Source organism: Bufo bufo, chromosome 1 (assembly GCF_905171765.1).
Source record: "Bufo bufo chromosome 1, aBufBuf1.1, whole genome shotgun sequence".
NCBI classification, from domain to species: domain Eukaryota; kingdom Metazoa; phylum Chordata; class Amphibia; order Anura; family Bufonidae; genus Bufo; species Bufo bufo.
Window position 1 is genome coordinate 662,634,740 of NC_053389.1, and position 13,165 is coordinate 662,647,904.

A 13,165-nucleotide genomic window follows, 5' to 3' on the forward strand; every position below is an offset into this window, starting at 1 on the left:
GCTGGGAAGAAGATACTGGACAAAAAGGTCTACTTTCTTGCTACCTCTTTGGCATGTTCCTGAAACCCCAATCAATCTGAGTGGCCAGGGAGATGAGGTTATCCAGGGTGTAAGGAACATCCCGTCTATAATTTTCCCGGAGAGACCCTCCCAGGGGGCAGCTACAAGCGCCTCATTGTTCCAGCCCAGTTCAGAGGCCAGCCATAAACTGGATTCCTTGATGCAACTGCAGTATACAGGATACGGCTGAGGTGGTGCATGCCGGCTCATCGAACAGGAGAGGCATGCGCGCCCTATACACAACCATAGGACTCTGAGCACAGAGCGCGAGCTCTGCCCAGAGCAGGAAGGAGGATGCAGGTGGCAGGATGGATTCAAATATGGCAACAGAAGGAGCAATATCTTCCTCCAACATGACACAGTCAATGATCCCAATTGGGGCACTGAGTTATAGCCTGGGAAATGCCTCCATTTAAGTTGTCAATGCTGTAGCTGCTGAGGCGGCAGGGACTAGTGTAGAATGGAGAAGCAAGCAGCAAGGAGACATACAGATACTGTGAGAAGGTGGATTATAAAAAGGTTATCAGCCCATTTGCAGAGACAAGGAGAAGTTAAGACTCTCTGGGAGACAACTGCTACAACAGTGAGGCCAGTTGGTTCTCCAACAAGGCGTGTTGCATCGACAGATTAACTTACACACTAAGGTTTGCTTCACCTTGCAGAAAGTGAAGTAAGAGGGTTGGCTGAATGGATACATGAGAAGAAGGGGCACTTTGGGCCAGCAAGGACTGTTGCTTAGGCACAAAGATTTAATTACCATCCCAATTTACAGGAAGCAGCCTTGGAAGTCTGCAGAAGTTGTCACAGTTGTAGCCTGGCCCAGGCTGGTAAACAGCAGGCCCTGATAAGCAGCAGTCAAACTATTTATCCATTACAATGGGAGATGATGCCAGCTTGTGGTGAAAGTGTAGAGTGGACATCACAGACCTGGGCTGAAGGCCAGTAGAATAACATACAGGAGGGATATGGTCTTGTTGCTCCATGACTAGGCCCCCTCATCTGTGTGTTTAATGGGAAGTTGAAGGAACTGCATTTACAAGCCACGCCCAAAGTTGTTGTGAGCAATGGAGTTACAAGAAGAGCCAGAAAGTCACAGGTGAGGTGAAAGCCCATTTATTGTGAAAAAACGCAGCAGCCAAATTCTTGGTTACCAGTGTTCAAGGTGAAACCTGAAGGTACTGAGGGGCCAATATGGACACTGTGCACCGACATATAGTGAGATTGTGCACCTTTGTAAGTAGGCCCTTAGAGGCAAAACCACCAGCTTTGCTACACCTGAGGTGGCAGTTGTGGATATAGACTGCTGGATACCACTCTTACAAGGGCCAGAACCAGAGCCTGGAGAGAAGGTCAAACTTTGATAAGTTGCCCTACAAGTGTGGAGGCTATATGATGTATGCCCAGGTTGCTGGGACAGAAACCTAAAAATCAAGAAGGAAGGTATAACGCCTAGAGAAGCTGCCCTTCCCCTGCATGCAGAGCCTGCCAGAGTATGTAAGGGCAGCGTGTCAACAAGAAGGAGGTGGAACCAAAGTTCAGAAGACACCAGGGAAAGTCCTGGGCAGGAACTGTTGAAACTGAAGATTGAGTTAAATTGCTGTATCTTTGCCTGTGACAACGGGATAGCGTTTGCCTCAGATCAAAAGGGAATGCATAAAGAACCACATGAGGGCCATAGTGACAGACGGTGAGCGGAGCTTCTTCCTGGAACGGGAAGTGAATGTAGCATAGTGCTTGGTGATATTGTGAAAATAATTAAGTGCCATTTTCATCCATCCAAACTTCAGTTAATTACTCAGTTTGTTCTGGACACTTCATAAGCAGCCCCGGGTATTAACCTGTTACTGAAAAGTATATTGTGCAGGGTGAACCGTGGGAGACTACGTGTGAGAGAGAAGCAGACTATCCTCACACAGGAGTACAGCTGAAGACATGGTTAACCCATGATTGTTTGCTGATTTTTATTTTCTCCTGTTCTGAGATTTATTCATTGTTTACTGTCCTATCAGTTTCACAGTAAAGTTTATCTTATAGCAATATCCTATTCTTCTGCATGTGTCCTACACTTTACAAGGTGGCTCCTTAAGGCAGTCTCTGACCAATTCTACTATGCCACACTCTTACCAGTCTTTGCTCCACTGTATCATGACAGAATTATATCTCTAGTTCTTGGATGATGTACTGGGACTATCCTGCCTCTTAAAGGGGTTATCCCATGATTAATGTAAAAAAAAAAAATTAAACATAATATAGTGCATGGCAATTTCTTTCTAACAAAGCTAGAACCTTAGCCAGGTGAACATAAAAATAAGCTAAAGAGAAAACAGCAGGTGGCGCTATGCAGATACATTTTATTGAATAATTCAGTGGATATACAAAATGTTTAAAGGGAGTCTGTCATCAAAGTTTCACCTTTTTAACCCTTCCCATAGCTTTCTAGCAGCCTTACAGTTAATAAAAACATTACCTTTATGAGCAATCCTGGACTTATAAAACCGGCAAAAAACAACTTAGTAGCATATGCAAATGAGGGCTCGCAAGTGCCCAGGGGCGGCGTTACCCTCGTAGGTGCCCAGCTAGCTCAGCCTTATTGTCGCTTCCCCCTGCCCATTCTTTCCCTCTGCCCGCCCATCTACTTCTTGTTTCGCCGAGATCCCGCGCCTGCACACTCAGTCCGTCGGCCGGCGCATGCGCACTGCGATGCCCATTCCTTGTACGGCATCACAGTAATTAATGCGCATACGCCGGCTAACGGACTGAGTGCGCAGGCACGGGATCTCCTCGAAACAAGAAGTAAGTAGATGGGCGGTCAGAGGGAAAGAATGGGCGGGGGGAAGCGACGATAAGGCTGAGCTAGCTGGGCACCTACGAGGGTAACGCCGCCCCTGGGCACTTGCGAGCCCTCATTTGCATATGCTACTAAGTTGTTTTTTGCCGGTTTTATAAGTCCAGGATTGCTCATAAAGGTAACGTTTTTATTAACTGTAAGGCTGCTAGAAAGCTATGGGAAGGGTTAAAAAGGTGAAACTTTGATGACAAACTCCCTTTAATTACATGCAATTACAAAATATTTTTGTGGGACAACCCCTTTAATGCAGCTTGATTTAAGCACCTGGAACAACTTTGGGATTCATGACAATAAGATTGCGCCGTCTCTTAAGCATGGAGCATAACCACTGTATAGGATACATTCACAAAAATGATCCTCTATGGCAGAAACAAAACAGTTTTATAAGGTGTACTTAAATTGCCCCGGCGACCTACCCACACCCCCTATGGTACTGTTAACAGAGAGAACTGACGTGCAATTACAGTTAGTTTAAGACTCTGCATTCCCTGTCTTGCGTTTCACTGTCTTGTCCTCGCGCGTATCTATCTTCTCCCGGCATCAGCACTTCTTTGCAGGTGTGAAGTAAAGAGCCCTATACTTAGTCTACGAGCTTGCCCCGGCCGGTGGCCCAGCTCGATTCCGAACACCATTGCTCGTTTGCGCTCTCACCGGAGCGCTGTGTGACGTCACAAACTGAGCTACGGATCTCACAGGGTGACAAAAAGACCTCCAACACGTTTCGGATACAATGTTATCCTTCATCAGGAATGTCCATTCTTCCTCCTAGTGTTCTTTATGTAGGTATCTCCTCCCCTCCTATTTTTACCCCTTACTAGTTTTTAGTATTTTTTCTTATTCATTCAAATGCAAAAAGTTCAATTTCTGATTTTAACCCTAGTGGTACCTGCCTACATATCTAAAAGATACCCAACACATTTTAAATATCCTAAATGAAGTAGAATGGAAACCACATATTTTGGGTACACTTGATGTGAAGTCCTTGTACACAGTAATAGAAAATGAGAAAGGATGTGAGGCTGCCAAATTCTTTTTAGAGGCACAGGGAGAATTACCCCAAGATCAGGTTAATTTTATAGGGGAGTGTATTTAGTTCATTTAAAAAATATATATATGTATATTTGAAGATAAATTTGATTTGAAGCAATGGGGGACAGCGATGGGGACGAGATTCGCATCGGGGCTCGCTAATCTATACGTTGGGCGGTGGGAACATGATGTTGTCCACCCCAACGACGAGCTCTGGACGAATCTCGTCCTCTGGAAACGTTTTATAGAATATGTGGTATTTATCTGGGGAGGAGGGGAAAATGAATTGAATATATTTTTTTAAGAAATTAATAAAAATTAGGAAGGAAGTACATTTTTTAGATTTAACAATCTATATAGAGGAGGGTAAAAAACATACAAAAACATACAACAAACCTACGGACACAAAGAGTTTTGTTTCCAGGGATAGTTGCCATCTCCCCCAATGGTTAGAGAATATTCCAAAAAGCCAATTTATGCGAATAAGAAGAAATTGTACTGAATGGGAGGAATATGAAGTGGAGGCAGACAAATTGCAACAGGAATTTGAATTAAAGGGGTTACAATAAAGAGAAGCTATTAGAGCAAAAAATTATGGTGTGGAAAATGGAAAGACAAAATTTTATCAAGAATAAAAAATAAAAAAAAAAGTGAAGGTGATAAAGAAAAAGAGAAGGGAGATGGGGACCACTTCAGAATGCCTCCCATTATCACACAGTATAATAGCCAAACGGGCATACTCAGAAATATTATAAAACAACACTGGGGGGATTGCTCAAGGAGGATAAAATAATAGGTGATTATATTCCAAAAATCCCAAAATTGATATATAGAAAAGCTGAAAATGTAGGGATTGTGGATATTGTGGGGTATGTAAAAAAGTTTAATATTACCAAGGAAACTGGGAAAAGTTTGCAAATTAAAAATTACAACACAAATGATCCTGTGTTATATAATATTAAAGATCATATTACATGCAAAAGCCAGGGGGTGATTTACTCTCTGACCTTGTGTAACAAAATATACATAGGACGCACTAAAAGGTCACTATGCAAAAGAATAGGGGAACATATTTACAATATCCAAAGAAAGTATGATGGACATCCGTTATCCCGACATTATAAGGAAAAACATGGGGGGAAAAGTGAGGGAACCCAAGTTAGTGGTATAGAAATAGTTAAGAGGGATAAGAGAGAAGATTTTTTTTTTTAAATGTCTAAAGTGGAAACACGATGGATCTTTAACCTGAACACTTTGGTACTACTAGGGTTAAACTCAGAAATTGAACTTTTTGCATTTGAATGAATAAGAAAAAATACTAACAACTAATAAGGGGTAAAAATAGGAGGGGAGGAGATACCTACATAAAGAACACTAGGAGGAAGAATGGACATCCCTGATGAAGGATAACGTTGTATCTGAAACGTGTTGGAGGTCTTTTTGTCACCCTGTGAGATCCGTAGCTCAGTTTGTGACGTCACACAGCGCTCCGGTGAGAGCGCAAACGAGCAATAGTGTTCGGAATCGAGCTGCACCACCAGCCAGGGCAAGCTCGTAGACTAAGTATAGGGCTCTTTACTTCACCCCTGCAAACAAGTGCTGATGCCGGGAGAAGATAGATACGCGCGAGGACAAGACAGTGAAACGCAGGACCGGTAATACAGAGTCTTAAACTAACTGTAACCGCACGTCAGCTCTCTCTGTTAACAGTATCATAGGGGGTGTGGGTAGGTCGCGCGGGACCTGATCAATTTAAGTACAGTTTGTTTTATTATTGCAGTAGTGGCGGTACTGCTGCGGTACCGCAGCGTCAGTGATAGGATTCAGGAAGTAGCGCCAGTGCATACAGAGTTTTCTAGTCAGTTTTATAAGGTGCTTTATTGTCCCCTTAACCACCTCAGCTCCCCTAGCTTAAACCCCCTTAATGACCAGACCACTTTTTACAATTCTGCACTACACTACTTTCACGGTTTATTGCTCGGTCATACAACTTACCACCCAAATGAATTTTACCTCCTTTTCTTCTCACAAATACAGCTTTTTTTTTGGTGGTATTTGATTGCTGCTAAGATTTTTCGTTTTTCTGATATTAATCAAAATAGGCCGCAATTTTCTCAAAAAAAGTGTATTTTTAACTTTCTCTGGTTAAATTGTTCAAATATAATTACATTTCTATACAAGTTTGTGTCAGGATTTATTGTGCTACATGTCTTTGATAAAAAAAAATCCAATAAGTGTATATTTATTGGTTTGCGCAAAAGTTATAGCATTTACAAACTATGGTACAAAAATGTAAATTTACGCATTTTGAAGCAGCTCTGACTTTCTGAGCAACTGTCATGTTTCTTGAGGTGCTAGAACGCCAGGATAGTATAAATACCCCCCAAATGACCCCATTTTAGAAAGAAGACACCCAAAAGTATTCGCGGAGGGGCATGGTGAGTTCATGTATGATTTTTTTTTTTTCACAAGTTAGCGGAAAATGACACTTTCTGAGAAAAAAAAAATAATAATAAAGTTTCCATTTCTGCTAACTTCTGGCAAAAAAATAAAAAATCTCCCACGGACTCACTATGCCCCTCAGTGAATACCTTGGGGTGTCTACTTTCCGAAATGGGGTCGTTTGTGGGGTGTGTTTACTGTTCTGGCATTTTGGGCGGGGCTAAATTGTGAGCAACCCTGTAAAGCCTAAAGGTACTCGTTGGACTTTCGGCACCTTTACGCACCTAGGCTGCAAAAAAGTGTCACACATATGGTATCGCCGTACTCAGGAGAAGTAGGGCAATGTGTTTTGGGGTGTATTTTTACATATACCCATGCTGGGTGAGAGAAATATCTCTGTAAATTGACAACTTTGTATAAAAAAAAAAAAAAAGTTGTCATTTACAGAGATATTTCTCACACACATTATGGGTATATGTAAAAAGACACGCCAAAACACATTGCCCTACTTCTCCTGAGTACGGCGATAGCACATGTGTGACATTTTTTTGCAGCCAAGATGCGCAAAGGCGCCGAAAGTCCAACGAGTACCTTTTAGGAGGGCATTTTTAGGCATTTATATTCCAGACTTCTTCTCACACTTTAGGGCCCCTAAAATGCCAGGGCAGTATAAATACCCCACAAGTGACCCCATTTTGGAAAGAAGACATCCCAAGGTATTCCGTGAGGGGCATCACGAGTTCCTAGAATATATATTTTTTTGGCACAAGTTAGCGAAAAAAAATATATATATATTTTTTCTCACAAAGTCTCCCTTTCCGCTAACTTGTGACAAAAAGTTCAATCTTTCATGGACTCAATATGCCCCTCAGCGAATACCTTGGGGTGTCTTCTTTCCAAAATAGGGTCATTTTGTGGGGTGTTTGTACTGCCCTGGCATTTGAGGGTCTCCGCAATCATTACATGTATGGCCAGCATTAGGAGTTTCTGCTATTCTCCTTAGACCTCATGCACACGACCGTTGTTTGGGTCTGCATCCGAGCCGTCCGTAAATTGCGGAAGTCAACACGGGCGCCTTCCGTTTTTTGCGCATCCGCGGTTTGCGGACCGCAAAAAACGGCACGGTCGTGTGTGTATGAGGCCTTATATTGAGCATACGGGTAATGAGATTTTTTTTTTCCGTTCAGCATCTGGGCTGAAAGAAAAATTGAACGCCACAGATTTCTTCATTCGCACCGATCAGTGTGGATGAAAAAATCTCTGCCCAAAAATGTGCAAAAAAAATAAAAAGCTGTGATCGCTAATAAAGATCCAAAAAGCTCAAAAGTGATCTTCATAGCGCCGCAGCGATTTTACTGTGTTTTTGCAGTGATCAGAAAATAAACATTTCTGTCACTGCAGTGGGGCGGACTGAACGCAAGTGTGCGCACAAGATCAGGCCTGATCGGGCGAACACTGCATTTTTTGTAGAGCCTAAGGTGACCCTAATGTACTTATATAGATCTGATTGCGATCAGTCTTGATCACTTACAGATACTATATAGTAGGAAAAGGACACAAATGCAATAGCACTCTGCAACCAGCACTCCGCCCTGCCTCCATGCTGGATGTTGAAGCTGTAATGGCACCGGATGGGGTTAAAAGCAGAGTGTGCCTGGCGTTCATGCTGTGCCTGCGCTCCCTGGACTTTGTGTGGCTGTCATGGACAGCGATGACGCTAATCAGCGACTAATCAGTGACTGCGGTGCGGTGGGCGCTAACTACCTAACAAGTGGCTAACTAACTGGCGGTGATAAGGGACCCTTAGGCCCCATTCACACGTCCGCAATTCTGTTCCGCATTTTGCGGAACGGAATTGCGGACCCATTCATTTCTATGGGGACAGACTTTGTCCCGCTCGGATCCGGAATTGCGGATCTGCACTTCCGGGTCCGCACTTCCGTTCCGCAAAAATATAGAACATGTCCTATTCTTGTCCGCAATTGCAGACAAGAAAAGGCATTTTCTATATAGTTCTGGCAATGTGCGGATCCGCAAAATGCGGAAAGCACATTGCTGGTGTCCGTGTTTTGCGGATCCGTGGATCCGCAAAACACATACGGACGTCTGAATGGAGCCTTACAGGGGGGTGATCAATGACAGGGGGGTGATCAGGGAGTTTATATGGGGTGATCAGGGGTTAATAAGTGACAGGGGGGGGTGTAGTGTAGTGTGGTGCTTGGTGCTACTTACAGAGCTGCCTGTGTCCTCTGGTGGTCGATCCAAGCAAAAGGGACCACCAGAGGACCAGGTAGCAGGTATATTAGACGCTGTTATCAAAACAGCGTCTGATATACCTTTCTGATGTTAAAAAAATCGCATCTACAGCCTGCCAGCGAATGATCGCCGCTGGCAGGCTGTAGATCAACTTGTTTACCTCGCGATCCTGTGAGCGCGCGTTCACAGGAAATCTCGCGTCTCGCGAGATGACGCGCCAATGCGTCAAGGAGGAATAACCCAGCCGCCCGCAGGACTCATCCCAGCGTTAGGCGGTTGGGAGGTGGTTAAAGGGGTTGTGTCACAAAATATATTCTGCATTTTTCAAACCAGCTCCTCAGGGCCGTCTTTAACGCAGGGCAAAAGGGGCAGCTGCCCTGGGCCCAGTTGCTCCTGGGTGGCCCAAGGCAGCTCCCTGTCCCATCCCGATCCTAATCCTATCCTTCACTATGCGAGCAGGAGCAGAGCGGCATGGCTCGCATAGTGAAGGACTTCTTGCTTATGTGACACTGACTGCTGCGCTAGTCTCACCAACCAATGTCACCATAATAATGAGAAAGTGCGGGGGGGGGGGGGGGGCTCGCGATGTCTGTGTAGTCAGTGCATACAGGTCCACATTATCATCAAGTAGATGTCAGCAGCGCAGCAGGGTCACCATCAGGGCAGTAACTGAGCGCTGTCAGGGACCCGGCTGGCTGCTGCAAAGAGGCAAAATAGGGGCCACTCACAGCTGCCCCATCGGGCAGCCCAGTTTACTGACCCATCCCCAAGAGAAAGCAGCTCCCCCTCCTCTCTGCAGTGTGATAGTCCGTGTGAGGAGGGGGCAGGGACTCCTCCAGACCTTCAGTGGCTGCAGGAAAAGATGAGAGCTCAGTGAGCTGGCCTGCAGAGACTTCACCTCAGGTAACGTTAGTGTGCCTCATGTGTGGTGCTGGAAGTTCAAGTATGAAGTCCCCTCACTGGCCCCTGCTTCCTTCTTACATACAGCAGCAGGGGGGTAAGTTACTGTAGGGGGCAGTCAGTCCTGAAGGTGCTGCCTATCACCTGTGTTCAAGTCCAATTCTGTGCCCCCCTGACCGTACAGAGCCCCTGCAACTCTAGTGTTCCCCTGTGTCCCTTGCCCCATCACAGATCCCTGCCCACCAACCATCTCACCTTCTGACATCTCCCCCTGCCCTCTGGAGGTTATATCAGTGCTGGAGCATTATAACTGGAGCATCTTATATCAGTCACATATGATGTAATGTCTCTGGAGGTTATATCAGCGCTGGAGCGTTATAAGAGGAGCGGCTGATATCAGTCACATGTGATGTAATGTCTCTGGAGGTTACATCAGCGCTGGAGCGTTATGAGAGGAGCGGCTGATATCAGTCACATGTGATGTAATGTCCCTGGAGGTTACATCAGCGCTGGAGCGTTATAAGAGGAGCGGCTGATATCAGTCACATGTGATGTAATGTCTCTGGAGGTTATATCAGTGCTGGAGCGTTATAAGAGGAGCGGCTGATATCAGTCACATGTGATGTAATGTCTCTGGAGGTTATATCAGTGCTGGAGCGTTATAAGAGGAGCGGCTGATATCAGTCACATATGATGTAATGTCTCTGGAGGTTATATCAGCGCTGGAGCGTTATAAGAGGAGCGGCTGATATCAGTCACATGTGATGTAATGTCTCTGGAGGTTATATCAGTGCTGGAGCGTTATAAGAGGAGCGGCTGATATCAGTCACATATGATGTAATGTCTCTGGAGGTTATATCAGCGCTGGAGCGTTATAAGAGGAGCGGCTGATATCAGTCACATATGATGTAATGTCTCTGGAGGTTATATCAGCGCTGGAGAGTTATAAGAGGAGCGGCTGATATCAGTCACATATGATGTAATGTCTCTGAAGGTACTTTTTCCCTGGCTGTGACGCTCTGGCTGTGATTGGACATCGCTACAGCCAGGGAGAAGGAGACGCAAATTGAGAAACCCTGGCATCTGCTCCCTGTTCCGATGCTAGTAATTTGCATAACAGGTGCGATAATTAAACAGGGGCACAGCGGGCGAACGGAGCCGCGCCCAGGAATAATATTAGGCTCTATTAGATCCCTGTTTGATGCCTACCTAACGTGCCACTTATTTTATAATGTCTGGACCCATAAAAGGTCCTCTTTAAATGGGTTAAAGGGTTTGTCTCACTTCAGTAAATGGCATTTATCATGCAGTTAATAAAAGGCACTTACTAATGTATTGTGATTGTCCATATTGCTTCCTTTCCATCACATTATACACAGCACTTATCCGTGGTTATTACCATCATGTAATCCATCAGCGGTGGCCGTGCTTACACACTATAGGGAAAGGCTGGAAGTGCTCATAGGCGAACACCTTTACCTATAGTGTGCAAGCACGGCCACCGCTGCTGGATTACACAGTGGTAATAACCACGAATACGTGCTGTGTATAATGTGATGGAAAAGACATACAGACACAGAATGCACACTGAGTCTGTTACACTGGTGGGCCCTAAGTACCCCAGTCCCACACTGCACAGAGGCACTGCAACGCTAGGGTGACCTGAGCCCCGGTCTCCTTCCTGCAGAGTGGTGCCCACTTCCAGCCTGAGCCCAGCTGCCCAGAGCACTGATCCTGAGCCACTGGAGTCTTCAGTATTGACAGTCATTCACTGTAAGCTATATTATATATATTACTTGTTTTATGTGAGTAAGGGTACTGGGTGGTTGGAGAAGGTGGGTGAGGGGGGAAGGAGGAGTGGATGGAGGGGTTAGTAGTACAGTATTATCTGAATATTGTAAAAAAAATATACTATATATTTGTGTCAGAAGTTGTGCTTTTAAAATTTTTAGAATAATGATACAGCCATATTAGTTGATACTTTTGTGCTGATTCTTTTTTTCCCTCTATATTAAGGGACACTACAGTCACCAGAACCACAACACCTAAACGTAGTAGTTCCGGTGTCTATAGCATGTCTCTGCAAGCTTTTTAATGTAAACACTGCCTTTTCAGAAAAAAAGGCAGTATTTACATTTACTGCCAAGGAACACGTCTAGTGGTCACTCATCAGATGACCACTAGAGGTGCTTCCTAGTCCAGTGTTGTACAATTTGCAACACTGGCATTCAGGCTAAACACTCTTCATAGAAATGCATTGCTTCAAAGCATCTCTATGAAGCCGCGCATGCGCAATAGCCTCCCAATGCTTCTCTATGGGAAAGCAGTGGGTTGGCTATGATATACTCACACACTGCACATTCCTGTGCATTGTATTGATGAGGTTGTATGTGTATTGTGGTGGAGGGTGTGATTGCCTGCTAGGGTGTGGGAAGGTGGGATCCAGGGGGCCCAGGTAAATTCTTGCCCAGGGTCCAATCAATATTAAAGACGGCCCTGCAGCTCCTGGATCTCAATACTTATAAAATTGAGTTTACTTAAAAATTTAGTATAGCCATTGAGCTATTCAATAAAATATATCTGTGTAGTGCCACCTGCTGTTTTTTTTCTCTTCCTTATTTTTTGTCTATCTCACTTAGCTGGTCGAACATGCTTAGTTTAAATCTTCAATTGCCACCATCCATATGTTCTGTTAGAAGCTGTGGAGGTTACAGGGAGAAAACTGCAGCAAAAAGAACATATCCCCTGAGCTTCCAGGCTGAAGATAATCTAGTGGAACAATTGGAGTCATGAATGGGGGGATCTCTGGGATCCATGTAAGGTACAGGGCTGGTTCTAGCTTTAGTAGAAAGCTATTGTCATGTACTATTTGATGTCGGGTTTTAATTTTTTATATAAATCTTGGCATGGCTCCTTTAACATCACAAATAACTTTCTAGCAATGTGGGACCTGTAATGCAGCCTCCAGCAACATGGCACCCAGATAGCTTCTGAGTAATGCTATTGCTATTAGCAACTGCCACCAACTGAACAGGGTTGGTGCAATAGGGTTGTTTCGATACCAAAATTTTGTTTAGGTTTCAATACAATAAAAAAGTATTGTAAAATGCCCAAAAAAGCCGCGTGCATTCCGCATTTTATGGATTGTCCAGCCAATAATCGAACAGTCCTATCCTATTTTTTGGGGAGAAAAGGTGACAAAAAAAAATGGCAAATCTCGCAGTTTTTATTTTATTTATTTTATTTTATAAAGAAAAAATGTGGGGGATTGAGTCAGCACAACCTGTATGTAGGTGCACATCACTATGGCGAAATACATATACAAACGGAAAATGCAAATGTGATAGCACTCTACATCCAGCATTCTGCCCTGCCTCCATGCTGGATGAGGCATTGGTGTACATTTTGGCCAAAGCGTAATAAACCACTCACCACGTCAAGGTCGCCTCTAATGAGTGGTCCCTAACACTAGTTCCTACCTGTTCATGGGCCATGACAGCCACACAAAATCCAGGGAATGCAGGTCAGCATACACGCCAAGCACACTCTGCTTTTAACCCCGTCCGGTGCCATTACAGCTTTCATTGGATCCAGGGATGCAAGTACCAACATGCATGCAAGTACCAACAT